We start from the raw sequence: 27,928 nt of genomic DNA on the forward strand, positions 1-27,928 counted from the left end.
CTTATTTTGTCATTCTTAACAGGAGCGTCATCTTTGCTCTGTAGCAAAGAGAGAAACTGAACTTTAGGCCTGATGCAGTGTTCTCAGAAACCACTGCAAAGATTTCCATTTGGGAATTGTAGCTTCCAAATACTTTTTCTTAATTTTCATTCTATTCTTTTGAGTTATTTTACCTCCCTGTCCTACAGCCCGTAGGCGTCTGACTCCATTCCAGTAGGAAACAATAGCCAAAACTTAGTAGCTTTGGGATTTTCAGAAATGAATTTTTTTTTAGGAATATTTCTAGTGGGAAAGTATCAATGGTGAAATGTAGCCTCAGAAACCCATGTAAAGATGGGTGATGTTTGGTATGATCATGGTTGCTGTATTGTGCGCTTCTGTTCTTAGGATTCTTCCAACAGTTAGGTTGCATTCCTGTGGCATCATGGTGTTGCATTGCTACTCTTAGTGCAAGTCACTGTGAATAGAAAATACGTTTTAATGTTGATGGAAGAAATTGCATGGGACCCAAAATGAGACAAGATAATAACAGTCAATTCATGTCTCTGTAAGGGCAAAGATCATGGCTAGCTTGATTATGATGGTAAGCACTCTAAAAACTGATGTGGAAGTTTGGAGATGGATTGGTTAAATGACATGCAAAATAAAAAGGATTAGAGCAAGCAAAGTGTTTTTGAAATTAAGTGAACAAATCATGGATCATATTTGATGCCCAAATATGATATGTGAGTTTCTGGTCTCATACTGTTTTTTAAATTGGCATTGCTCTTTAAAGGCAGGTTATAATTGACTCTCCTTTTTCTTTGTCCTTTATACTGACTTTCTGTTCTTCTGCATGAAAGTCTGAGATTTCTGAGATTTTTTTTTCCTAATTATGATTATAGTTTTAAGTGATTGATTTATGGCAGAATTTGAATACATTTTATCAGTAAGGTGATTCATTAGGTTTTCTTTTCAGCAATAGCAGCTGAAGGCAGTGTTTTACAGGACTTAGGAAAATTGGGATGATGTGCTGTTTCTGTTTTGTGTGTATTAAAATGTGCTGTTTCTGTTTTGTGTGTATTTATAGAAGGGAAATAAACTCCAAATTATGTCTATGCAAGTATACAATATTTGATGTAACATACGACTCTTTAAAAAAGGATCAAATTGTTTCATTCTGTTTTCGAAGTAACTTTGAAGGCTGGCTGTTTTGTTTTCTTGAAAATAAGCAGTAATCAAACTTATTAAAGTTGAACCCTTGTGTCTCTTGGAAAAGGTTTCTAAATATCTTGCCTGCAGAACTTGGTTTAGATGTTGGCAGAATGAAGAATATTAAGTAACACACTCGCTGCCCAAGAAATAACCATTTCTAGTTCTTGTTGCACTTTATAACTTGCCTCAAGACATTTTTTTATGTATTCCAGTTTCTGGTACTTTCAAAAGGAAGGAGTATTTTCAAGTAAACTGATTCTGTGTTGGTAAGATGGCATTCCATACTGAGAAAGAAGGAGCAATGATATATTTCGTGAAGAGTTTAAAACTGACAGGTTATCCATTCTTACTTTTCTAGTTAAACTTACACTGACATATTGTTACATATCCATTAGAGACTTTTCCCTCCAGTACTTACAGATACTTGAGCTAAATTTTATCACCATTATCTTGTGGTCCTTTTCTTATTTAGTCTTGGATTTTTTTTGCTTTCTACAATCCCATTTAGGAAAACATCCTGTGTAAGGATGCCAATGCTGTTATAGCCACTGGCACTATACATAAGCAGAGGCTCCAGTTGCTGGCATCTCTTTTTCTAATAAGTGCAAACTTGGTGGGACTGTGTGAACTTAGTCTTTGCAAAATCTTTCCTGTTTTTGAGTTATCCTTTGGTGATTTTTTTAACGTCTGAAAAGGTAGTATCAGGCTTGGTGTTAATGTGTATTTGTGAAACAGCTAGTAAATCTGATGGTATGAATTCATTCCTTAGGTAGAGTTAATCAAAGAAAATAATTTGTCCTTAGGAAGTGTAGGACGTAAATATTTTTATATGTCAGTTTTTATTTTGTAGTGGTGCTGAGAGGCCACATCATGATTAAGTTGTGTTATGCTGGTTGCTGTAAGAATACATGAGGTTCTTCACCCCCAAAAAGCGAACATTTTGGGCCTGGAGACCATTATCCTTCTCTAAATAAATAAATGTTTAAAAAATCCCCAAACTGTTTGTAGAGCATTTTTCTATAATTCTTAGGTCCTGTGTTGGCATGGGTTGTGTGGAGTGGAAAGGGGGGATGATAGTGGTGACAAAAAACCTATATTTTTTTCCCAAGAGCCTAAAATATCAATAGTTCAACTTATAGCTGAAACCAAATATTACTACCTTCTTGTTTGCTGATGTAAATTTATCAGCCCTCTCATTCTCATGTGTTGCAACCTGTTAAATGCATCTAATTGTATGTCCTCTTCCCTGTCAATCTCTCAACCTTTCTTTATACTTTAAAATTAGAGATAATATGTTCCAAAGCTGTGATAATGTTCAGTAATTGTTCTACATACAGCATAATCTCTACCTTTGCCTTTAGAACAGAAGGGAATGGCAGTAATTGTCCTTTTCAGTCTGATAGTGCTTTTTGCTTATATCAGAAATGTTATTAACTAGCCACACTGGTAATTTTCATATAACCTGCGATGTGTTAATGCAGAAGTTTTTGAGATGTGCTCATGTCATGTCATCTGTATATAAATGTAATTCTCTCTTCCTCTCTCCCCCGCCCCTTTTCCGTCGAAGTTGTCAGGAAAGTAGTTTCACACCTTGGCCAAAACTCAAAACCAACCATCTGCTTTTTCTATGGCAGCAGCACCTAGCAAGGTTTGCATATATCTGTCTTTGTCAGATATCATGACAGCATCTCCTTGCAATTTGTTCACTCTTCCCTCAGACAAGGTGCCAGGACAGTGACTTGTTACTTGGTAGTCAGGTGTTGAGCTTCCTCTCTCAACTAGAATGCCAAATACTATACAAGGTTCCACAAACGTGGAAATGCAGTTAGTTTTGTTGCAAACAAGTATTCTTTAGTAAAATTTTACTTTCTAAAACACAAAAGCAATATAGTTTGGTATTAAAAGGGAACTTAAATATTTAATAGAATCATTCAGCTTTATTAATCAGAAAAACGTAAAATGTTTCTTCACAAAACTATATCTAAGGCGGAAATTTTGCTGGTGAAGATATTCTGTCAGTTTGGGGATCTGTCTAATCTCTCATTTTTGGCTTTAGAATTGCTTCCTTGATTCCTGTCTCTTGCTGCTTCCCACCTGCATCTTTTAACCATGTTCCTTTCATGATTGTGTGGTTGATGCATGTGCACCATCATGTGACCTAACTTCTGCCACTTATATACTGGCAGGAAATTTTGTTGAGAGGTCTAAATTTAACTCTTTTTGTGGATAATTAAGAGTAAAATTCTTGGAGTACCCTGTACTTTAAGAGCTAGTATATCAGGTCAAATAGGGACAGGCCCTCTATGCAACCTAGCATATGCCTGTGGCTATTAATGAATGCTTGGGGAAGGCATGTAAATAACATCTTGAACTGTAGAATTTAAAAGGCTTTCAGTGTATTTTTTTAAATACTGGTGTTTAAAAATGCCTTTCAGATAGGCCTAAGAGCAAGGTTATCAAAGCTGCTAAAGTCAATTTATTTCTTTCTATATATATATCCTACTGCTGTTTATTTCTTGTTGCTGTTGTTACCACTTAAAGAGCATTTTTATGGTTTGCAGTAAACAAATGACCATGAAATCCTAATAAATGAACAAAGTAAATCAAAATATTATGTTCTCTTTCAGTTGTATTAAATAAACTTAATTTTAATTAAGTTGTATTAATCTCTGAAGTTATTTACAATAGCAGGTAATAAATGTTTAAATAAAATAATTATTTAGAGGATGAGTTTTTCTTTTCTATTTAGTTAGTGTGGAAGAGTTCATGTATTGCCACACAGCACAGGTAAAATGTTACTGTATTTCATGCTTCAGAACAGAGGGATGTTACTGAATTAATATAAGGCAAATTTCTTTTGTAATTCAGCTTGTGTTGTTGGGTAATCATGGTTTTATAAAACATTTCAACTTTTTTTTTCTTTTTATATTTGGATTGTTTCAGTGATTTTTTTTTTTTTTAATTAGCAGTGCTGTACCATATTAGATCACTTCTTCATGCATGAAAGAAGATGTGTAAACTTGAACACAAATCCAACACAGAGATCCTTATCACAGCAAAATTAGAGGAACAAAATAAAACTGCACTACTAAAGCAGAGGTTCCCAAACTTACTCTGCTGAAGTTTGGTCACCGGTATTTATGATTAAAAGACTGTTGGTGCCAATGGTGTTAATTTCCCTGGTTTTATAGGTATATCTCAGAGCAGGACCTCTATCCTACGTTCATCAGTCTGTGAAACAAACCTGAAACCAGGACCCAACTCTGTGCTTCCTGCCTGCCTCGCTTACTGGTTTATCACCCTCCACTTCACTCTATCGTATTCTCATATACCAAAATCTACTCATGTATAGCAGGCCCACTTCCAAAACTGCTCTTAAAACAGTACCTGCTTAAAAGATGTTTAAAGTGAAATGAAAGTGTGATACTGGTTACAGGGGTAGCTAGGAAGTACTATAATGTGCCATGCTTAGGAATAATGTATGGCAAGTAACTGGTCCCACAAACCCTTCTGCAGATAAGTAATCCTATCAAAGGCAGTTGAATGCATTTGATTACGGATTACATGCGATTAGTGGTCTGCAAGGTGAAGAGTGCGACCTGTATCATTAATGAGTATTCACATATTAATGCTGCTTTGAGCAGGAGGTTGAACTAGATGACCTCTGAGGTCTGTTCCAACTAGAATGATTTTATGATTATCACACTTGTATTATGCAAATAGATATTTCATTTATAAAAAAACATATTAATTGAATAAGCTAAGCCCTAGCAAGTTGGTGCAATTATTTTACCTATTGCATCATGTTGTAGCATTGAGTTGCAAATTTGACCCAAGTTTAAGATTTAAAACAGTAAGAGAAATGCACCCATGCCTTTTTGCCTATTGCATTGAATTCCTTGTAAACAGTTTTATATCAGATTTAATTCCTTGTATAGGAATTCCTTCCTAGCATACAGTTGACTCTGTTCCAGTTCTGGAACTAGTCCAGAGTAGAGTGCCTGAGTATTTGATGCTTTATGTGCAGCTGAGCTGTGTGAATGGACTTAAGCTTACTCTGCCTATTTCAGGTACTGCTAGCGCTGAGACTATGGTAACAAAGCCATCAGGTTAGCAGTCTAAGAAAGGCTTGAAGCCCTAAAAACTTTCTGAAGCAAGGACTCAGAATGTGAGGGGGCATTCTTATATTTAAAAAAAAAACCAAAACCCACCACGACCCCAAAAAAACCCCAACAAAACCCACCACTGTTAGAATATACAATGTAGATTCTGAATGTATGTAGATGCCGAGACGCAACTGGTTGAGTTTAAAAACAATACATGTTAAGTGAATGTTAAGATGAACAATCTTTACCATTATTTAAGAAACTGTATTTTGATTAACAGTAACATGATCCTTCTCATTAAGATGTATGGGGAATTCATACAGATTTCCTTCCTGTGTTTCGATAAAATTTGTACCTATTGATACCTCTTTAACTGTTCTCATTTAGTATTGTTCATTACTTACTTTTAAGAAAGAAGTTGGTGATGAGGGAGGAAATCTCAAAATTACTGGCTGTAAAAGGCCAATCACTTTTACACACACATGACCGGAAATGTTTTTATGTAACATTTTAACCCATCTATTTGGACCCATGTATTTGCATGAATTAACCACAATAACAGAATATAGTTGTTGTCATGTCTTATTGGTGACAGCATATTTCAGGGAAATACTTGGTTATTTGTATGCTTTTATTTAAAAAGAAAAGGAGGATGGTAACATAGTAAGTAATGTGTTAAGGACTTGACAGGCCTCCTGGACTTTTAGGGAGTATAGAAAGCAATTAAAAGGAATAAGAGGTGCTAGGAAGGAGTGGAGTGATTTCTTTATGCTACTGTTCACCACAAAGATGTTGTGGACACTTTATTCTTTTCAAATAATCTTGATAAGACATTATCTGCTTATCAGATTAGAGAATCAAAAGATTGAATGCTAGAATAAAGTTCTAAAGACCCCTAAGTCATGAGGACTCGATGCGATTCATTCATTCAGTGCTTCTAAAGGATGAAGTGGCTGATCTGCTAAGAAGAATGCATCTCGTTAGGCTGAGATGCTGTGCCAGAAGACCGGAAGCTATCAAGTGTACGTACTGTACTTTTAAACTGAACACAAGGAGCAGATCTGGAATTTGCAGACCAAGGACTCATATTTTAATGCCACGTAAGTCGATTTGAATACTAAATGGATAGTCAAGTAGTTCTGTGAGCACAAGATCTAACAGCACATAGTTTCCTGTGTAGTTGTGTCTTAGAGGTAATGAAAAGTACCAGCTGCAGCTGGGGTATTTACAAGGTGTGTTTCTTATGTGTTTGTTTTCTAATAACATGGGCATATGCTGCAGCCTCTCCTTCAGTTTGGGCAGTTTGTGGGTCAGTCTTCTCTATCCACCTGCCCAGTACCTGGAATTCTGAAATCTCTGAATTCTTCTTAAACTGTAAATGACTTTTGAATCTTCCTCTTTGACAAAATTGTTTGAAATCAGCTAGGGGATTCAAAAGTTAGAAAGACGTAACCTAGGCAGACACATTAAACAGCATTAACCTTTTCTGTCTTTAGTTGTCTAAACAATGTTCTAAGTTGGTTCTGTTGTTAGTGGAAAAGAGAGACACACACCCACATATATATTCGTATACTCATGTGTAGTTCATGTACACGTGCCATGTGTAGTTCATCCCACCTTCTTAAATTTACAACATATGGCCTCTGGCAGGAAACTGTAACCCAAGCAATTTTGGTGTGGTCCTACAAGCACTGATTTTTGGTGCAATTGTGGGGACAGTGAACTGTGATGCAGAGATGGAAATTAAAGGTAAAGCAGTCCAAGAATACCCTATACTGCTTTCAGTGGCAAAGCTGTGATCTGCCTTGTAATTTACACTTAGGTGACAACAGTAGTTTCTGAAGTGCTGATATTTGTAGCTGCAATTAGCTACGTGCTCTTGTTTCTTCATTTTCCTTCCTGTTGTATTAGCACAGTCATTTGTGTCGTCATGCAGTGACTTGGATCAGGAAATTGATCCTGACTTGAAGAGGAGTCTATGACAAGCAGCAATTTTTAGCCCAAGCTGGTTCCTCAGTGTGATACAGTGAGTGGCTCCACCAGCAGATACATCTACACAAATGAGGTTGTGGCACAAGGATGAGAATAAGCAGCAGGAGGGTCATCTCTGTTTGAATTGTCACATGTACCAAAATACATGTTCATCAAATTGTGCCTCTAGAATCTGTCTTAGAAGTGATTAATCTTGTCCTCAAATAAGCATCCAAAGTAAAATACTATACACATTCTGTAAAATCAGAGAAAGTTGTGAGGAACTTGAGGGCAGTCTTCTAAAGCTGGATATATTAGCATAACAATGGTAGATGTCATTTGATATTTGCAGTTACAAAATAATTCACAGTGGAAGGAATAACTTGAACTACTTGAAGATAATTCTAAATTACAAGTAAATGTTCTGCAAAAACACATGTATCATTATAGATGCCCTGGTGAAAACTTCTTTGCAGTGTGCCCACCGTAAAAGAAGCAGCCCTAAAATTTATTGAAATGGTGCTCCACAGTAGCATTAAATGGAAGTTCTTTACCTGGGCATTTCTGCTCAAATGAACTGTCCATCTGGTTTAATTAAGTAATTTATACTTACTTTATCAATGAGCACATATACATATCTTCTGTGTGTTTTTAAATGCTATTGATAAATAACAAGTTCTTGAAAACTAAGTAAAGTCTTTTCAGCAAGCTGACAGAAAATAAAGCCTCTGTGTTTCTTGCTTTCAGTTCAGTTTCTTCAGATTATCTGTAAATTTTCAATAATGGCAATACATTCATTCTGCCATTTGGAGGAGCCTGTGCCACAGAATAATGATCTGAAGAAAGCTCACTTACTTTTGCAAGGAAGAGTCTTCATTTGGGAAGTAGTACCAATGCAGCTAAGAGGTGCTTTGTCAAGTTCAGGTAAGTGCTTTTTCTTTGTTATTTTTTAATTATACTTATTCGGTTTTTGGTAGGCTGGCATTTCATTTAAATTAACATACATGCAGTGTCATTTCAGAACCTGTCAGCCTTTGTGTTGGTCATTTGACTCGTAAAGTATCTTGAAATGAAAAGGCACATTGCAGTAGCATGCATCCTTACGAGATGTGTGGAGGGAAATTGTTGTCTGCAAAATTATTTTAGCATAATTTATTATCTCTGGAGTAGCTGTTGAGGATGGAGATTATGATGATCATAATGACACAATTCCCTTTTGCTATGAGTTATTTTTCAGAGTTTTCTTATGTGTTTCTTTACTTTCTGAATTCAATATTTTGCTAAGCCAGAGTTGTTTTGGATGTGTTAATTATTTCCCCTGAATGATTTGAGACTTAATTAAAAGGAAGTCATGGTCAGGTTTTCACAGCTTGGAATATCTTCAGATTTTCTATTGAAAAAAATCAGCTTTTGAATTTTCTGCCAGTCAGAATTTTTTCCTAAAATGGATCCTTAAATCTTGGCATGGTAACACTGGATCGGGATTTAATTTTAGATGAATGGTTACTGTATGTTGTGTTTATTTTTTCTAGACATCCAATTATTTTTATAACATAATAATGACTTCATAGCAGAAGTTGGTTTATAGTCATAGTCTGCATCGGAACTGTATGCAATGTACATTCAATAAAGAAGTATTAGCAGTAGAATAATAAAACCATTATGAATATTTAAACAGGTACTTTTCCTTTGTAAGTAAAAAGAATTTCTTTTCCTGTGTTCTCATTGCAAACTGTGGGGGTTCTCTCACTGCTGGTTGGAACACCAAACCCATAGGCAGTCAAACAAGTGGTAATTTGGAAGAAAAAAAAAAACACCAAACCACCAAATTGCTTCTTACCAGAAAGGCAGAGTACAGTTTGTCAGCCTTTTCAGTGGTGCACACAAATCTAGAACCTTTTTATGGTAGCTGTCTGCTTTGTTGCTAAATTACTGGATCACTTGCATATATAAAAATATATCTTTATAGATGCATATATGATCTGAGAAGTCTTAACAATGCCATTTGTCTTGCTAAAAATCCTACATAATGAAAAGTACTAGATTTTTAAAATTTAATACTATCGTATCTTTTGGCTCCAGAGGTTCCTGTTCTGCATGTTTTTGTGCACATGCTTAACTTGATATCAATGTCATCCTGGTACAGTACTGATGCTTACGAATTTTAGTGACAAAGAAAAAACAGTACTTTTTTAGTGTCGGCCTTTACTTTAGTCTCCTTATACTTAGAGAAAGCATGAAGATACTGTTTTAAATAAATGCTTTATAAATTGAATGGATAACTAAAAGTTATAAACTAGTTAAGAAAAGTTTTTGAACTGTTAGTAGGGTACTCCAAACAGGGACAGCACCAGTGAAAATGAGGCTGTTGCTTCAGTGAAGTTCTAAAAGTTGAAATGCATTTAAATGAAATCATCACAAAAGATAATTCATTCTGGAGATACTTCTTAATTTTTCTGGTTTTTATTTTGCACTATGAATGCAATTAATAGTGTCTACCAGATACCAATTTCAAAATGCTTTTTTACAAATGCTATAGAATTATAAAAACTGAGGGCTTGATGCATCTGACTTTATTTTTAATATATTTAAAGAACAATATTCTTAAGCTTAATACATTTTCCCGTTGGTGAGAATGGCTTCTGGTAGTACCTGAAGTCAAACTGTTATTGAACACAGTTCCACAGAAGCCAAAGTGGGACAAAAGTAAAACATAAAGCAAGTTCAGTATTATTCAATAATAATGCTTATGATGTCAATAATACGGATATCGAGAGCAGCAAGTGTATTTTTCTTCTGAATCTCTCAGCAGAACTATTATTGTTCCTAGCACAACCTCCTGTACATGGACAAAATTGGGTTTTCCTCAAAGAATAAACAGAGTCCTGTATCTGAAGACTAAGAAGGTAAGGTATTTGAGATTACATTATTTCAGCAAGCAGTTAAAAGTAATTTCAATCACTTGTAATGTACACCAATATGTAAAAATACTTGATTTGTCATGCGTCAAGAAGTCTCAAATGGTTTATATCAGTCTCTGTTTGTTGTTTTTCCTTTTTATCTCATGGGTGGAATTTCTGAAAGTATTCAGCTCTGCTTTCTAAATGTGTTTTCCCTGAAATTAATGAGCTGACCTGAGTGGGAATAAAGGTTGGTTTATCTTTAGTGAGACAAAGTTAAGTCATCACTAAGTGATTTTGAAGTCCCATCCTTGAAATACTAGGTCTTTGACATTCAGTGGGATGAGAATCTCAGAACAGACTGACTACTGGGGACTCCCAAGCTACAGTTCAGGTAAATAACTTACTTGGAGGAGGAACTTAAAGGTTTCTTCTTTTTTAAATTATGATAATTAAGTAGCAAAGGGTGCAACTTAAACTATAAATATTTTCCACTTAACATTTGCATTTAAAATAGATATGCCTATATTTGTGAGAGGGTTTGTTAGTTACAGTTTGAACATTATATAGTTATCTAACATTTCAGCAGCACTGTTTCTAAAGAGGACTTCTTTACTAGCACAGAACATGAATGTCTAGTTCTATTCCCAGCCACATTTTTATCTTATTTTCCAACGTGTAGCTATGACTGTTTAGCTAGTTCAGCTACTGCAATTTCCATTTTGCAAAGACAGAGATGTCTTTTGGTAATGCATGCATAATTTAGAAGTAACAGCTTCTATATTGGAGTAAGTGTTAGGGGCTCTGTTCAGATCGTTGGATTAACTTGGTTTGTTTCCTGCTCCAGCTGGTCCCCGCATTCTCCAGGGAAAGGGTAGCTTAGTTGTTTGTGTTGCAACAGTTTGTAACCTAGAGCCTTAAAGTCACCTGGAACTGATGGTGCTTTACTTTTATTTCTGCTCTTGGAAAGTACAGTGGTGCAGCAGGTACTGCTGCCTCAGTACTGGAGGCAGGAAGCTTGGAGAGGAACAGGGTGCGCAATGGGAACAGGAACTGTTATGGCCATCTCCAGTAATCTGTCCTAGTCTATCACTCAGGGTCCTCTTTCACTCTCTGTTTTGGGGGAGGAAAGTGGAAAATAGTTCTATAATTGGTAGAAAAAGACCAAGACATTTTCCTATTTAAAAAGCAAAAAGTTTTTCTTCTGCATGATGTGTTTCAAAGAGAAAACATTAAAGCTTTAGGGATTTTTTTTTTTAAGACTTACACAATTTCAGTTATAGACTTACTTCCTTGACTTCTTAAAAAAAGAAAGATACTGTAGATAAAAGAAAAAGATACTGTAGAAAAAAGAAAGATACTGTAAAAGATCAATATTTTGAGATCTAGATCAAGAATAAAACCAGAGAATTTTAAGAAAAAAGATTACAAGAAATCAAAGAAATACATGTATTACTTTTAAAAAATATTTAACTTCAATGAACCATTAACATCAACAAGATATTTAGGGTTTTCTATGTTCAGTTCTATAGGCAATATAGACTGTGAGAGAAACAGGTGCAACTGAAGTTGATCATCTGGTTTAAGAAAGTAAGCAACTATTCCTGCCAAGCAATTGGTTAAACAAAACTATTAAAATGCAAGTGTTTTCAGAGTAGCTCTCTAATTAATTTAAGTGGAAGAAATATCACATGCTTGTAGTAAGTTGCATGTTTCTTCAGGGGTGATGGAAAAAATATGGAATTTGGTTTTTTGGGTTTTTTTGCCTAGACAATTCAGTAATCCCTGTAATTCTTGTCACGGGTATAATAACAATGGGGGGCAAATTTCTGCACCTTTTGAATTTGAAAAGTTACATAAAATCTGAGCAACAGTTACTAAGAGTTCTTGATAATTTAAAAAAATTCACATAGCAGACAGCAGATTCAGTCTTAGAGAAGTGATGTCTTTTAAGAGACAGTCCATATCACTGTAGGTAAGTATGTGCCATTAGCACTGTAAATTAGAAGCATGGTATCTGAGCAATATATAAGCTGTGCACATACCTCTTTTTGTGCCTAGCACACTGACATATTAGTATTATGGAATATCTTCGTTCCATTTCTCTTTGGAACACTATTAGCTTCCTCTCCCCTGTCTGAGAGACACATCTTACCATATTCTTGGGGCTTGTGATTGAAGAATGTCTGAGAGAGGGCTCGTTGTCTGTGAGAACTGATATTAAGCCCTAAGGTAAGCTATACCACGATAGCAGGGCTGGATACCACCTAACAAACTATGCCAGTTTTGGTTCCCGGCATCATGATATTCTTTTGAGAGTGGGCCCAGGAATTTATTGTCCTAATCATCAACATCCAGCTTAAATACTCATTTCTTGGATCCCACCATTTTAATGTTGTCATATTGAGCTGGTTGGTTACATTTTTGAAGGAAGAGACTCTTATGCCTTATCTGCAATCTGGCTATGGGAGTTTCAGGGTCTTCCAAGAGAGGATCTCTCATTCCTGACATGCTCACCAAGAAGAGGTGATGAAGCCTGTGTAGTGCCTTGAAGGTTAACTTCATTATCCTACTGTGGAATGGGTAATTGTGTATGTTTGGTAGTGCAGCTTCCTGGCTGCTTCGTTTAACAACACCCAATGGCCAGAACAGTTAGTCTGAAGTACCACGTCTGTTCCAAAGATAGTAGAGGGTGCAGCGCAGCAGAAAAGAACTACAGAGGAGTATTCTCTGGGTCAGGAAGAGGATACATTTTCTTGGATTACAGTCCAAGTTATGGAATACCATCTTACAGGATACAAATACTGTACTTGGTATCAAATGAGGACTCCAATCAGCACATCAGAGAGGGATAGTCAGTGACTTGAATTTCATTTTATGCAGCACTGTGAATACAGCAGTCATTTAGAGAGCTGGATTTAGACTCCAGATACTTCAAAAGGACAAGTGGTTCATTTGAAGACACTCTTAAATTAAGGGGCAAAGTGTTACAGTTTGTAGATGGATTAAGTGCCCTCTGCTTTGGTTTAGTTAAAGACCATGGTTGGAGACGTATCTTTTTCCTAAGTTCTACCAGTTGTTTTCACGACTGCTTCTGGAATTGATTTACTCCCTAGCTCACCGATGAATATGATCATGACTCTTTAAGCAGTGTCTGTCTTGGCACAGCCTTCTGCTTCTAAACACCAGGTGATGAGGGTGTTTACTTTAGAGTCTGACCTGTTTCTGGTACTGCTTTTTCCCTCCTCCATTTTTAGAGACAGTGTCTTTCATTGCAACTTGCTGTGGACTGACTTCCTACTGGACCACTTAATCCTGGAGACATCAGTCGTATATGTTCCCACCTTCCAGCCTTGTTTATCCTTAAAGTGCTCTGTTAACTGTTTGTAATGAGATAATCTTTCTATATAGAGGTGTCATGTTTGTTTAACAAGATTTTCTGTGTAAGTATGCCCTTCCCATTTATTTATGACAGGATGCTACTATTACAAGGATTGCATTGTTGATTTTTATTTTCAATTTTTTTCTTCTTACTGAGGCTGACCAACTAGCAAACAAAAACCCCAACTTTTAAGTACCTCAGCTTGCAACACAGATCCATCCCTAAGATTAGAACAAGTTTAAGTTATTAAAAATAAATATTTTACTTTTTTTATATGTAACAGATATGTTCTCTGCACTCACCAGAATGGATATGGCAACCCAGACAGAGCTCCCACAAAAACATGCAGCCACCCAGGTCTCAGGCTGCAGAGAGTGCCAGAGCCTTTCACTGGTAACAGATGGCAGTAGTGAGAACAGCTGTGTGAGGTGTGACCAGGTGGACGATCTGCTCAGCCTGGTGGCAGAGCTACGAGAGGAAGTAGAAAGGTTAAGGAGCATTAGGGAGGCTGAGAAAGAGAGAGACTGGTGGAACCATGCTCTGTCCTCCCTGAGACAGAAACAGGGATAGGCACCGGAAAAACCCAAGATCAAGGGGATCCTGTATCCTCCCCCACCAGGCTGAAGGCAGTAGCTTAATGGAAAGGAGTTAATGGAGGCAAGTCCATGCTCGAGGCGGCAGGTGAACCCCCTCCTTGCCTGCCTCGCATTCCCAGGTGCCTCTGTACAACAGGTATGAGGCTCTGGATGTGGAAGGCCAGTAAATGGATGATGTGGATGACAGTCCCTCTACACCAGAGGTGTTTCCAAGGTCAGAAAGGCCTACCCCCTGTATCATGACCACCTCCACGAGGAAGAAAAGATGGGTTATTGTTGTAGGCAGTTCCCTTCTGAGGGGAACAGAGGGTCCAATATGCCGGACAGACCCTCCTCTTAGGGAAATCTGCTGCCTCCCTGGGGCCTGGGTTAAGGACATCACTAGGAATCCTCCTAGCCTGGTATGACCCTCGGACTATCACCCATTACTGCTCTTTCATGTGGGTGGTGATGAAGCCACAACACGTAGTCCAAGAGTGATCAAAAGAGACTTCAGGGCCTTGGGATGGTTGGAAAGGGAATCTGGAGCACAGGTTATTTTTTTCTCTCTCCTTCCAGTTGCGGGCAGCAACACTGGAAGAAACAGACGGACCCCATCTATTAATACATGGCTCTGTGGCTGGTGTCACCACCACAATGTTGGGGTTTTTTTGATAATGGGATGGCCTACATGGCACTAGTCTTGCTGGCGTCAGATGGGATTCACCTTTCTCAAAGGGGGAAGAGGGTCTTTGCTCACGAGCTAGCAGGGCTCATTGACAGAGCTTTCAACTAGGCTTGAAGGGGGAGGGGGATAATATCAGGCTTGCCCGTGACAAGCTGTGTGATGACACGCCAACATTAGAGGGACGGGGTGCTAGCGAGGGCCCTCAGCCTGTTGCTCTGAGACGTGCTGGGTACACTGCAGCACACTTGAAGTCTTACGGAGATGAGCCAGGGACTGCTGAGGTAATAGGAGCCAAGAGGGAAACACCAGTGAAATACCTCAAAGGAATTAAGGGGTGTTCCTCTAAGAAGGTGACATGGCCAACAGCCCAGCTGAAGTCCCTCTACACCAATGCATGCAGCATGGGCAACAAACAGAAGGAGCTGGAAGCCAGTGTGCTGCTAGAAATCTATGACCTAGTTGCTATTACTGAAACTTGGTAGGACGAATCCCATGACTGGAGTGCGGTTATTGATGGCTACAGGCTTTTCAGAAGGGGCAGGCGAGGAAGGAGGGCTAGAGGGGTTGCCCTCTACATCAAGAAATGGATGGAGTGTGAAGAGCTGTCCGTGAAGAATAGCCACGAGCAGGTTGAAAGCTTATGGGTAAGAATTAGAGACTGAGGCAACAAAGGGAACCTTGTGGTTGGTGTCTACTACAGGCTGCCTGATCAAGGGGAGCCTATTGACGAAGCCTTTTACTCCAGCTACATCGTGGAGGCATCGTGCTCACAGGCTCTTGTGCTGCTGGGGGACTTCAACCACCCTGGCATCTGCTGGAAAAGTAGCATGGCGAGCCATAGGCAATCCAGGAGACTCCTGGAATGCACTGAGGATAACTTCTTAAGCCAGGTAATGGACAACCCTACCAGAGGGGATGCGATACTGGACCTGTTGGTCACCAGCACAAGTGAGCTAATCGGTGACATCAAGATTGGAGGCAGCCTGGGCTGCAGTGATCATGCATTGGTGGAGTTCACAGTCCTGAGGGATATGGGTCAGGCAAAGAGTAAAGTCAGGACCCTGAATTTTATGAAAGCAAACTTCCAGCTCTTCAAGGAGTTAGTCAATAGGACCCCCTGGGAAACCGCCCTCGGGGACAAGGGAGCAGAACAGAGCTGGCAGATCTCTGAGGACGCTTTCTGTAGAGCGCAAGAGCTGTCGATCCCCATCTGTGAGAAATCAGGAAAGGAAGGCAAGAGACAGGCATGGATGAGTCAAGACCTTGCTGGTCAAACTAAAGGGCAAGAAGGAAATGCACAGGCAGTGGAAGCAGGGACAGCTATCCTGGGAAGAGTATAGGGATGCTGCCCGGTTGGGTAGGGATGGGGCCAGGAAAGCCAAGGCGCAGCTGGAGCTGAACTTGGCAAGGGATGCAAAGAATAATAAGAAGGGCTTTTATAGGTATGTCAGCCAGAAAAGGAAGATCAAAGAAAGTGTACCCTCCCCCACCCCGATGAACAAGACTGGCAAACTGGTAACAACGGATGAGGAGAACGCTGAGGTACTCAACAACTTCTTTGCCTCAGTCTTCACTGGCAACCTCCCTTCCCACACCTTTCAAGTGGATGGACCACAAGACAGGGACTGGGGGAGCAAAGTCCCTCCCACTATAAGAGAAGATCAGGTTTGTGACCACCTGAGGAACCTGAACTAAGGGTAACCTGAGGTTACCCTTAGTTAAAAAAATAAAGAAAAAAAAAAAGAAAAAGCATTCCTAAGATTAACCAGCATTTTGCTGACTGCCAGCCAAATGAATATTCAGGTGGATGGCTTTAGACACCAGCAATCTCCTGGCAAAATCAGGCAAGATTTTTGGCTGATGCGTTCTTGCTCTACCATGAGTTGAGAGGCAGTGTGGGAAGTTTGTCTCCTGCACAAGCATGGACCAGCTGCAGCCCGCTACCCAGAGTTCAGGGTCCTCAGGTGGTCCCTTATAGGGTACCCCTATAAGTCTATAGAACCTGGCGAGATGCATCCCAGAGTCCTGAGGGAACTGGCTGATGTAGTTGCCAAGCCATTCTCCATGATATTTGAAAAATCATGGCAGTCAGGTGAAGTTCCTGGTGACTGGAAAAAGGGAGACATTGCACCCATTTTTAAAAAGGGTAGAAAGGAGGACCCTGGGAACTACCAACCTGTCAGCCTCACCTCTGTGCCTGGGAAGACCATGGAACAGATCCTCCTAGAAGCTACGCTAAGGCACATGGTGGACAGGGAGGTGATTCGAGACAGCCAGCATGGCTTCACCAAGGGCAAGTCCTACCTGACCAATTTAATGGCCTTCTATGATGGAGTGACTACATCAGTGGACAAGGGAAGAGCTATGGATGTCATCTATCTGGACTTCTGTAAGGCCTTTGACGTGATCCCCCACAACATCCTTCTCTCTAACTTGGAGGGATATGGATTTGATGGGTGAACTGTTTGGTGGATGAGGAATTGGTTGGATGGTTGCATCCAGAGGGTAGTGGTCAATGTCTCAATGTCGAGATGGAGATCAGTGACAAGTGGTGTCCCTCAGGGGTCCGTACTGGGACCCCTTTAATATCTTCATCAATGACATAGACAGTGGGATCAAGTGCACTCTCAGCAAGTTTGCAGGTGACACCCAGCTGAGTGATGCAGTTGACATGCCTGAGGGAAGGGATGCCATCCAGAGGGACCTGGACAAGCTTGAGAAGTGGGCCCATGTGAACCTCATGAGGTTCAACAAGGCCAACTGCAGGGTCCTGCACCTGGGTGGGGACAACTCCCAGTATCAATACAGGCTGGGGGATGAAGGGATTTAGAGCAGCCCTGCAGAGAAGGACTTGGGGATACTGGTGGATGAAAAGCTGGATATGAGCTGACAATGTGTGCTCACAGCCCAGAAAGCCAACCACATCCTGGGCTGCATCAAAAGAAGCATGCCCAGCAGGTCGAGGGAGGTGATTCTGCCCCTCTACTCTGCTCTGGTGAGAGCCCACCTGGAGTACTGCGTCCAGCTCTGGGGCCCTCAGCACAGGAAGGATGTAGACTTCTTGGAGTGGGTCCAGAGGAGGGCCACAAAAATAACCAGAGGGCTGGAACACCTCTCCTGTGAGGAAAGGCTGAGAGGGTTGGGGTTATTCAGCCTGGAGAAGAGAGAAGGCTCTGGCAAGACCTTATTGCAGCCTTTCAATACTTCAAGGAGTCTTATAAGAGAGATGGGGACAAACTTTTTAGTAGGGCCTGTAGCAATAGGACAAGGGGTAATGGTTTTAAACTAAAAGAGGGTAGGTTTAGACTAGAAAGAAAGGAAGAAAATAAGAAAATAAGGAAGAAACTTTTTACAATGAGGGTGGTGAAACACTGGCACAGGTTGCCCAGAGAGGTGGTAGATGCCCCATCCCTGGAAACATTGAAGGTCAGGTTGGATGGGGCTCTGAGCAACCTGGTCCAGTTGAAGATGTCCCTGGTCATTGCAGGGGAGGTTGGGCTAGATCCCCTTTCAAGGTCCCTTCCAACCAAAACTATTCTATGATGTATGTGTCAGTACTTTCTATGTGCTAGCTAGGTTATGGTCAATACAGTTCTTATTCTTAATGAGGCACATACAGTTCACCTTCAATAAGCAAGTTACTACTGTAGATATTTCACTTTATCCAAAGATTTCTGGGAGTAGGGGTCTTATTTTGGGGTGAGAGGGAGATAGGGAGACAAAAGCATGCCTCCATGCTTCATATAGTTTTCCTTAGTTTACAGAAACATAATTGGTACCTTTTCTAGACTCACACATTGTAACTTAAGCTTAAATGAATTACTGAACTTCTGTCCCACATATATGAATTTATCTTGAGTCTGTTTTGGAAGCTATTGTAAAACAATTCATAAGTAAGGAGGAAAATGCATTCTTGTTTTATCAGGTGGTTCTGGTGTCTCAACTCAGTTGTCTGGGAGATACCATTCATAGTGTCCTAAGGGGAACAGAGTGGTTAAAACTTTTTTTTTTAGCTCTTTTCTCCTTTAAGGAATACTTGGGGAAGTAACTAAAGTTTGTTCCTTTAGAAGCAAAAAGGTTGTTTGTTTGGTTTTTTTTAACAGTGCAGCCTGAATTTGTAGATGCTGTTTCAGACAACCAAATAAAGTATAGATAGTGGTGGAACTACTATTGTGCAGCTGAACTAAAGGGATTTTGCTGGATAACTACTTGCCTGTTATTGTCGTTGGCAAGTCAGAGATAATTTCCAAAGCTGTAGTCTGGCTGAGGAGGAGTAATTGCTTTTATGTGTATTTTTCAAGCCAAAACACACACTTTGTTTTTACCAGTGTTTTTACCAAGATTCAAAGTTATCATAGCATTGTTGCTGAAAAAAAATATTTTTCAAAGAAAAAGTATTATGAAAAGAATAGTGACACCTGAATGGCACGCAGAAAGCTCTTGTCAGCTGAACTCCTGACAGAGTCTGGCAGAAATTCAAAGTCTGGTTTGGTGCTAGTAATTCTATTAACATTTCAAAGGTTGATGATGTTCTGGGAATTACAGAGGAGGGATTATTTTTTAAGTTAAGAATTAGTATACTCTAAAGCCTTGCCTGCACTAGGAATATTGCAGCTATCTTGTAATAGGGAAATGGACTATATCTGAGACACTAAGTTCTCTATCAGGTGTTTTGCTACTTTATCTGTACTGCTATAATTAATGTAGCAGCTGTCTTTCCCCATAGTGTGAAAAGAGATGTATCAGTATAAAACTGTATATATTGGTAGCTTATTAGTAGCATAGAAGGAAACAACCTCAGCGGGCTGGCCCAATTCCCAAAATTTTTTTTAATTATTGCAGTTGCTATGCCTGTATAAACTATTTGTATTGGAGACCTATACCAGAAGAAAGTGACTTCATTCTAGTTTATTTGCCCTTATCCATAGAGCCCCACAAAAAGTTACACCACTTCAGTTTCATAGGTTTGATTTGCCTTTGTGGGCAAACTTGCCCTTTACACGGACTTATCTCCATCTATGCTAGAGGATATAAACAATGAATGTTTTGACAATAAAAATGCATCTTCCTCTCTGATATAAGCCTCATCTATTCAGTTAATACTAGAGCGAGTACAGTTTACTGTGAACGGTTAGAATATTTCCATCTGGCTGCATGCACCAGAACCTGTAGAGCAGCTGCCCCCTCCCTGCCTCCTCCAATCCTAGCTTAACTCTGTTGTTCAGTATAGGACACAATGTTTAATGTACTCTGACCAAACTTTCAACTGCTGTTTATAGATCAGTGTCTTGCCTAGCTTTTCTGCTGTGTAAATGAATCTTGTCCAGTATGTGTTACTTAAAAAAGAATTAAGAAAGTTGAAGTCAGAATATCAGAACTTGAATCACTTGCAAATAAGGATGATGTGCATGCGCTCATTCTGTAAAGATAATGTCGAGCAGATTCAGATGATTCCCTTTTTAAAGCTACAGGTGAGGGAGATATCTTGATCCCATATTAAAAGGTGGGGAGGGGGCGTCATGATGGGGAAAGGACTGAAAATCAGTATAACCCTTCTGCTCTAAGCCTGGGAGCAGTAAAGAAGGGACCTAGTCAGAGAGTAACTAGCAGGAACAGAAAGAGCCAAAAGCCCAGGGACCTTTGACCATTCAGAGAACATTCACTAGCTTTAATTAGCTGTTCTCTGTCCTATGCTCATTGACTATTTGTTCCACTCTCTTTCCTTCCATTCTACCTCTTTACTTCTGCTTTGGTCCTGTTTACTTCATATGCTTCCCCCCACCCAATCTGCCCTCCTTACTCTGTATCTCCTTCCATTTTCTTAGCAAGCAAAAACCACCCTCAAAATAGAACTACTGTTACATTTACTACAATCATGCTGTTTGTGCTGTGTGTGAACTTTTCCCCCATGCCGTCTTATCTGTTTAGACTGTTGGTTTTTATATAATCGGGGACCTTTTACTGTTCTGTGTTTATGCGCTGTCCAGCATAATGGAACTTCAATTTTCATTAGGCCTTAGAAGACCTTAAATATGATTAAGAATAATATTCCTTTTTCCTGCTTTTGTATAAGAAATCACTTCTAGGCAAATTACTACCCTTAATGAGATGAGGTGTATCAGATTTAACAGGACAAGAGGAACTTTGCTCTTGCAGTTTTTCTATAGGTGAACTAGTGATGTAAAGGTATAATGTTATAACTGTGGTTATATTACAGTCCAGCATAATATGATGAACATTTCAGAATGAATTTTATATTGCCTATGTTTGCATTGCACTTGCAGTGGTTTGCAAATTGTTGGTTTGTTTTCCATGTTTTACAGCTTTTAAATTTGCTTTCTAGAAACCATTTTGGTAGGTGTGGGTTACTTGTCAGAAATCCGTTCCAAAGCTTGAGTGCAAAGCGAGCAGGGTACTAATGATGGATATGAAGGGATATCTTAAGGATAACAATGGATATGGCATCTTCAAAAGCAGTGGCATTCTGGTAAGGATTTGCATGTAATTTATTAAACAGTACATGATAGTTCTCAGTAAAATGTGTTTGTGTATCTCTTTGAAGATTTGTCTCATTATTTAATGAAAATTTCTTCTAAAATGTGAAAAGTAGGAGGATTGCTCTATATCATGCAGTATTTTAAATTCTGAAACAGTGTACAACAACTTTAGTTTACTTAGCAGTGACTTCTTACATATAAATCAGTTAAAGTATCGTTTAGAAAAGTAAGTTATTTTAGAGAAGTGGTTAGTGGCCATTTATGGCTCACTGTGAGCCTGTTTCTCTGAATATTTAGAACTGAATATTTTTGAACTGTCATTTAAAAAAACAGCTTTTTTTGCACTCAGAGTATACTCAGAGAATGTTATACCTAACCTCTGGTGGCATATTTCACCACTACACATGTAACTGTTCTAACAAGCATTGCATCCAACTTTGCAGCAGATATGAAACACTTATGTAATTAATGACAAATTAATCATAGCTGGAAACTTTTAATCCTTGTATAGGTTAAAAAAAAAGTATAACGGTAGCATGGTAAGTTACTGTACTGGTTCTACTTTGTCGGAAGTTTTCACAGTATTTAAATAATGTACACAATTAGCAAATGCAAGTAGAAACACCAGTGGAAGTTTTACTGTAAGTACAGTATAGTAGAAGTGGTTCCTTTTAATTTAGTCTTTGAAATAGCTTAGGCCAACAATAGCTTAAGCAAAAATTCTTGTTTTCACCAAAACAAATTATTTTCTTATCAATGTGTGTATTGATATCTTGAAATTCACAAAGAATTTGTGCCTTTGTTTTCTTTCTTCCTACTCTTTGAATCCCACTGGTGGTTGGCATTGCAGTGGAACTGTTCTGATAACAGCTGGCAGTTCTTAAAGCTTCTTCTTAAAGGTATTTTGAGGTCCTGGGTGTGTATATACTATGTAGTAAAGAGCAGCACAGAGACTGAGTGTTCTTCTGATGAACTAGTTTCATAGCTGAGGTAGCTGTTCCAGCAGCATGCTACTTCCAGTGAAATTAGGATTTTGACAGACCTCAAGAGCTCTTAATTTTCTCATGCCATGCTAAAAGCTGTGGTGGCTCAGGAGCTGATTCACAAGCAGATTAGGCATTAATTGGATGGACAATGTCTGTCAGAGGGGTGATGGTTAATGTCTGACAGTGGTAACAGCATTCGGTCCATTGTGTGCCTGTCAGAGCCCTTAGCCCTGTTGAGATGCAAGGATAAGGAGCTCAGACAGTTGTGCTAGCACAGATACCTCCTATGGGCACCTGATGAGAGCAGCAAAACCTAGTGTATCCTGGGGGGGATGAGTACCAGCCTGGCTGACAAGATCCAGTTGCACTATACTCAGTTCCACAGTATAGACATGCGCCATAACTTAACAGGTACCTAAGGCAGCATTAATTAAAACAGAGTATCCTCACTAAGATATTGGGAGAGGAAGTACAGAGAATGCCTGAGAGGTCTGCGGCCAGACTCCAAAGGCCTGATATAAATGCACAAGTTAGACCTGAAAAGATTAATGTAAGCAGTCTCCTCATTTGAAATTAGATTGGTATGGAAGTGACTAATAGTGACTTCTATTTAACGTCACTTTGTGCAACACTCAGCTTTTCATTTTTACTTTCTAGGTGGGTGGGAGATAAAATCTGGCCCTGAAAGTGGTATGCACTCATTCCAGTGCCAAAATACAAAACACAAATCAGCAGCTGTAATGTAAGGGCATACTAGGTTCCTCTAGCTGCACTGGACATGTATGCGTGCTAGATATACGAATATAAGCTTAGATATATTTATAAGTAGTTTTTTAAACTGCTGTGATTCTGTAGGCTATTGTAGTAACTTGGGATGAGGAAGTTAGGCTGCTCACAACTTTTTTTTTCCAGGCTAATCTTTCACTCTGGTTCATTGCATGGCAAGTGTTTGGTTATTTATTTGATCTGTTTATATTTTAAACCAGCTTGGGGGGAGGAGCGGAAAGGGAGGAGCGAGATCTTCTTAGTTTTAAACCCTCTCAAATTCTGAAGGACTGTATCAACCAAGAAAAACCTACTTTGCAATTTCCATGTTGTAGAGGTATCTTATCTGTAGTTGCAGTAGTTATAAAAATTGAGGCTGGAGTGTCTTTTTCTATTGATCTTTTCTAAGGTGACTGTACTGACTGGTATTGTTTCAAATAAAAACAGTTAAAACAAGTGATTGACTTGTAAAAGAGTTGACTGTCATTTAGTGTTTAATTCCTCTTTTGCTAAATCATTTTTGTGATATTAACTTTATTTGTGACACTTTAGTAGGTGGAAGCCTGAGGGGGAAAATGTTATAGTTCTTTCACAATTCATTAGTTTGTGGATGTTTCTGTTACGTTGTTTCCACTCTGATGACTCATATGTTAAATGAACATGCTAGCCTAAAGGCATGCCCTCAATATTGCAGCCCACAGTGAAACCTGATGCCATTACATATAAAAATGTGGAAGATGCTCATACCCGTTTGAATCCTTGTGAAGTTTTGTGCACATTGGACATGTGTGCTATCAATTACTTACTCAATGTACTCTCTTTTAAAAAGCTGTGTTTTACCATGTCTGATTGCTCTTTTTCACACCATTGATTTGCTGAGTTTGTAGGCTGCATCTGTCTTGTGAGCCTAAGTTGGAACTGAGAAACTGATTTTTTTTTTAAACAAGTGGCGCAGTTTCGGTGTATTCATTTCTGCATTATTTGATGAGCGACTAGAAGTATCTACTTTGCATTGCCACCTGTGTATTTTTGTAATGGTTTATACCAATTCAGAAATGCTTTTATTTGGGAAGCTTATATCACAGATCTCATGCTCTCCATGTTGTGAAAACAGTAATTAGAGTGAATCAGTTGACCCCTGGTTATCTTAGCTCTCCTTGAATTTTGGCTTTCTAACCAATTTAATTTTTCCTTGTTTAATAAAAATGTCAAAGACCAAAACAGATTTACCTACTGACAACATGTCACACAAATTATCACATATTACAGAAGCTTCATACTGGAACACTGCAAGAAGCAGGTCTAAAACTGGCCTGGGGTTCCAGTCCTACATTTCTTTAGTATCTGTAATATGGAGACAGATGTGCACTCACAGCAGCAAGATGAGAGGAAGGCTTTTAAAAAGTAAATGAAGTAAAATTTTTCCGATATTGTTTTAAATCTTTAGGATTTTATTTTTTTCCATGTACTATATAGTAGTATTAACTATAATGGGGGGGAAGGTGTTTTAAGATTTGGTTTTATTTCTCATTACCCTACTCTGATTTTGATTGGCAATAAATTAAATGAATTTCCCTGAGTTGAGTCTGTTTTGCCTGTGATGGTAACTGGTGAATGATCTCTCCCTGTCCTTACCTTGACCCACGAGCCTTTCATTGTATTTTTCTCCCCCTGTCCAGCTGAGGAGAGGGAGCGATAGAGTGGCTTGGTGGCACTTGGCGTCTAGCCAGGGTCAACCCACCACAGTCCCCATTCATTTGTATATTAAAAATACGTACACAGCTCCAGAATTTTTGTTCTCTGGGTGACAGACCTGTGGTTTTGAGAATAAGACAGATTGCTGTGATAGGATAGATACAAGATCATGAGTCAGGTACTTTGGCTTTTAAATAACGGTCCTGTTCTACCATGCATAATATGTAGTGGAGGAGTTTATGCCAAAATGAACAGATACATTCATATTAGAGTGGTCTTCCCATAAATTTTTCACTTTGCACTTCTCATGGCTGTGCACTGGGTGTGAGTCTTTCTGTCTATGTCTCTCTTCCTCTTCAAGAGAAGGTTGTCGATGCTCACCTAACTTTACTTCCACTGATGTGGAGCTGGTCTGTCCATCCCTTGTCTGGTTTGGGCTGCGAGACTATAGACACATTAATGAAAACTCTGTAACTATTAACAAAATTGATCACAATTTCCTTAGGCAACACTGGAAGGCAATAAAAGTAGCTATTTTAATTCTAGCACCCCAGACCAAGTCATCTCAGGTCACTTAAGGATGTCTCACTAAAAGAGTGTAAAAGGTATAGAAATATAACAGAATACTACTGTTTCATCTTCAAGTGGTGTTGAAGTATAGGCAAGGAGAGGAAGGAGGTAGCAGAGTGAAAATACATCAGAAATTGCAGCTCTGGCCAGGCTGATGTGTTTGAGAGAATGGGGTGTAGATGCAGAGGGCAGTATCTCTGCCTTCCTGTAAGGCTGCATTTGCTTTTTATAAACCCAGGTAGCAACAGCAAGCCAGAAACTGGGCATGCTGGTATATTCCATGTCTACAGGTGTAAAAGGTGCCTCACCCCGGCTGCTCTTCTTGCAGTTTTCTCTGTTTCAGAGTCTTTGGCTTGTCAAGATCCTTCCTTTGCCAGGAGAGATCCTGGAATCTTATTAGTGTGCGCTACAGCATGTACGGTTTTAGTCCTGCTCTCGCTTTCCTACCTCTTTCGGAGTGTTTTTTCCTTTCCTGTACTGTGGGACGAAGATGCGCAGCTCTAAGGTTAAGTTTGGGGGCTGAGTTTTGAGGATCTAATCAGGGTTTCTTATAAGCATAGACAGGTTTGATGTCAGGTGCTGAAGGTACTGACCTTTTCCTTTTCCTGTTCCTGTTGAATCCTTTAGTCCTTTTCTCCCGGGGCGGTGGTTTCACCCGTGGCCGTGCCCAGCTCTGCCAGTCACCCCGCACACGGGGGTGTTGCACATGAGTACGTTCAGGTGGCCTGCGGTTCTTCTCCGTGAGATCAATACTCGAGTCAAGCGTTGCCTTGATCGGGGCATCGCCTGGGTGACTGCAGCCAGCTGCGGCAGCCCTGGCCGGCGCCGCAGCACGGCGGGGTAGGAGGTGAGAAGCCCCCGCCCGGCCTCGGCCCGCCTGCGGGCTCGGCGGCATTAGGACCCGGGCGGCTCCCGCCCGGCCCCCGGGGAGCCGCAGCCAGCCGGGGCCGCAGCTGGTGGGGCCGCGGCGGCGCGCGGGCCTTTGCCCGCCGCCCCAGCTGCTGCCGGCGGGGGGGCGGGCGGCGCGCCCGCTCCCCATTGGCTGCCCGCCGCGCGGCGCGGCGCGGTGCGGTGCGGTGGGGCGCGCCCTGCCCGCGCGCGGCTCTGCCGCCCCGGCCTCCGCGCCGCTGCGGGCCCGCTCAGGGCTGTCTGCCCCCTCCCTCCGTCCCTCCGTCCCCGCCCGACAGGCCCGCGCCAGCGCCACCTTTGTCGCCGTGATAAGTCCTCTGCTCCTCTGCCTCCCGTCTTCCTCTGCCGCGGGCCTCGTGTCCGCTCGGGCGGCAGGCTCGGTGCTGCAGCCGTGGCTTTCCGCGCTGCCTCGTACTACGTTAGCCTTTCGCCGTAGTGCAGTCTGGTTGAGCTGTAAGCTTTTTGACCCAGAGCTGTCTTTTACTGTTTATTTGAACTGTGCTTTCAGCAGATAGGCTTGAGTTTGGGATGCCCGTGTATATTTCTGCTAATATTCATATTTCATTTTTCTGCTAATATTAAAGATTTCATATTATATTAGCAGAACATTTCCTATTCTGCTAATATTCATAATTCATATTTCTGCTAATATCAGAGTTGCACATTTTTCTGACACGGATGAGAGTGCACTGTGAGTTGTTTGGTGCTGGGAACATGCCTTCGTAGGTAATTCTGCGCCATATACTAGAATGGAGGCACGCGCCTGCCTAGAGCTTTTGTGTCCCTTGGAAAAAATGCATAAATAATTATAGGTGAAAGCCTTTAAGATAGCAAGAAATATTTTGTTCGTTTCAGGAAAATAATTTGCACAACATACGGACCAAATGATAAGTAAGTTTAAGTTTACCATTTAAGTTTACTGAAAGTTTACCATATGAGTTGAAGTAATTTTATTGCTTTGTTTGTGTCAGTTTCCTTTTGTGCATATATAGCGTAAACATAGATCTTCCTTTAATGGATATACAGTGGACTGTGGCAAATGTTCGTGTTCAAAAATATGCTTTGGCTAATATTAAAGTATCTTCTGCTTAATGCCTACATGATATTCACACTACAAGACAGGTGTTCTGCTCTTAGAGCAACTACAATGTATCCTGCTGAACTCTTTGCAGTTTAATATTTAAAACAAGACGTTAAGAATAAAAGAGTTCTGATCATTAAATTAGAATTAAAGTGGAGCAGAAGCTGATATATTATCTGACTCTTGGCTTCTATAGTGCCTGTCACAAAGTAACAGCTCTCTTAAACTGTACATTAATCATCAACAAGAAGTTCAGAAATGTCTGTTTCAGTCCAAAAACTTATACTACCAAATAAATAGCTGTCATACTATTGGAATGAGCAAAGAAATGTCTTTAACAAGAAATTCCTTCACATCTAAATGAAGTTAGTTTACACCTTCTCCCCCAAGAGCTTCATTTTTTGCAATTGCCCACCCTCTACTTAAAAGAAAAAAAGTGCATGGGGCAACTTGGCAGGTAAACGTACAGTGAAGTGTATTTCAAGTTATATATATTCAGTACATATTTTCAAGCATATCATAAGATAGGTTTAGAAAAGCAAAATGTCCCTTTTATTTTAGAAAGTGATAAATATTTGTCAGTGGGGTGTGTTATTAAAATGATCATAG

At 39.9% G+C, this 27,928-nt stretch overlaps 1 long non-coding RNA gene across 3 annotated transcripts in view; it reads left to right on the top strand.

Annotated features, from left to right (window-relative positions):
- Positions 1 to 27,928, top strand: part of LOC140646449 (uncharacterized) — a 41,075-nt gene that overhangs the window by 3,682 nt on the left and 9,465 nt on the right. The window contains exons 2-5 of one of the 3 annotated variants that reach the window (XR_012040436.1): positions 6,233 to 8,195; positions 10,102 to 10,177; positions 10,495 to 10,565; positions 21,160 to 21,303. This is a non-coding gene — a long non-coding RNA (uncharacterized lncRNA). The remainder of the gene's footprint in view (positions 1 to 6,232; positions 8,196 to 10,101; positions 10,178 to 10,494; positions 10,566 to 21,159; positions 21,304 to 27,928) is intronic. The other 2 variants (XR_012040435.1, XR_012040434.1) reach the window with 2 other exon arrangements.

Source organism: Ciconia boyciana, chromosome 1 (genome assembly GCF_034638445.1).
Source record: "Ciconia boyciana chromosome 1, ASM3463844v1, whole genome shotgun sequence".
Lineage (NCBI taxonomy): Eukaryota > Metazoa > Chordata > Aves > Ciconiiformes > Ciconiidae > Ciconia > Ciconia boyciana.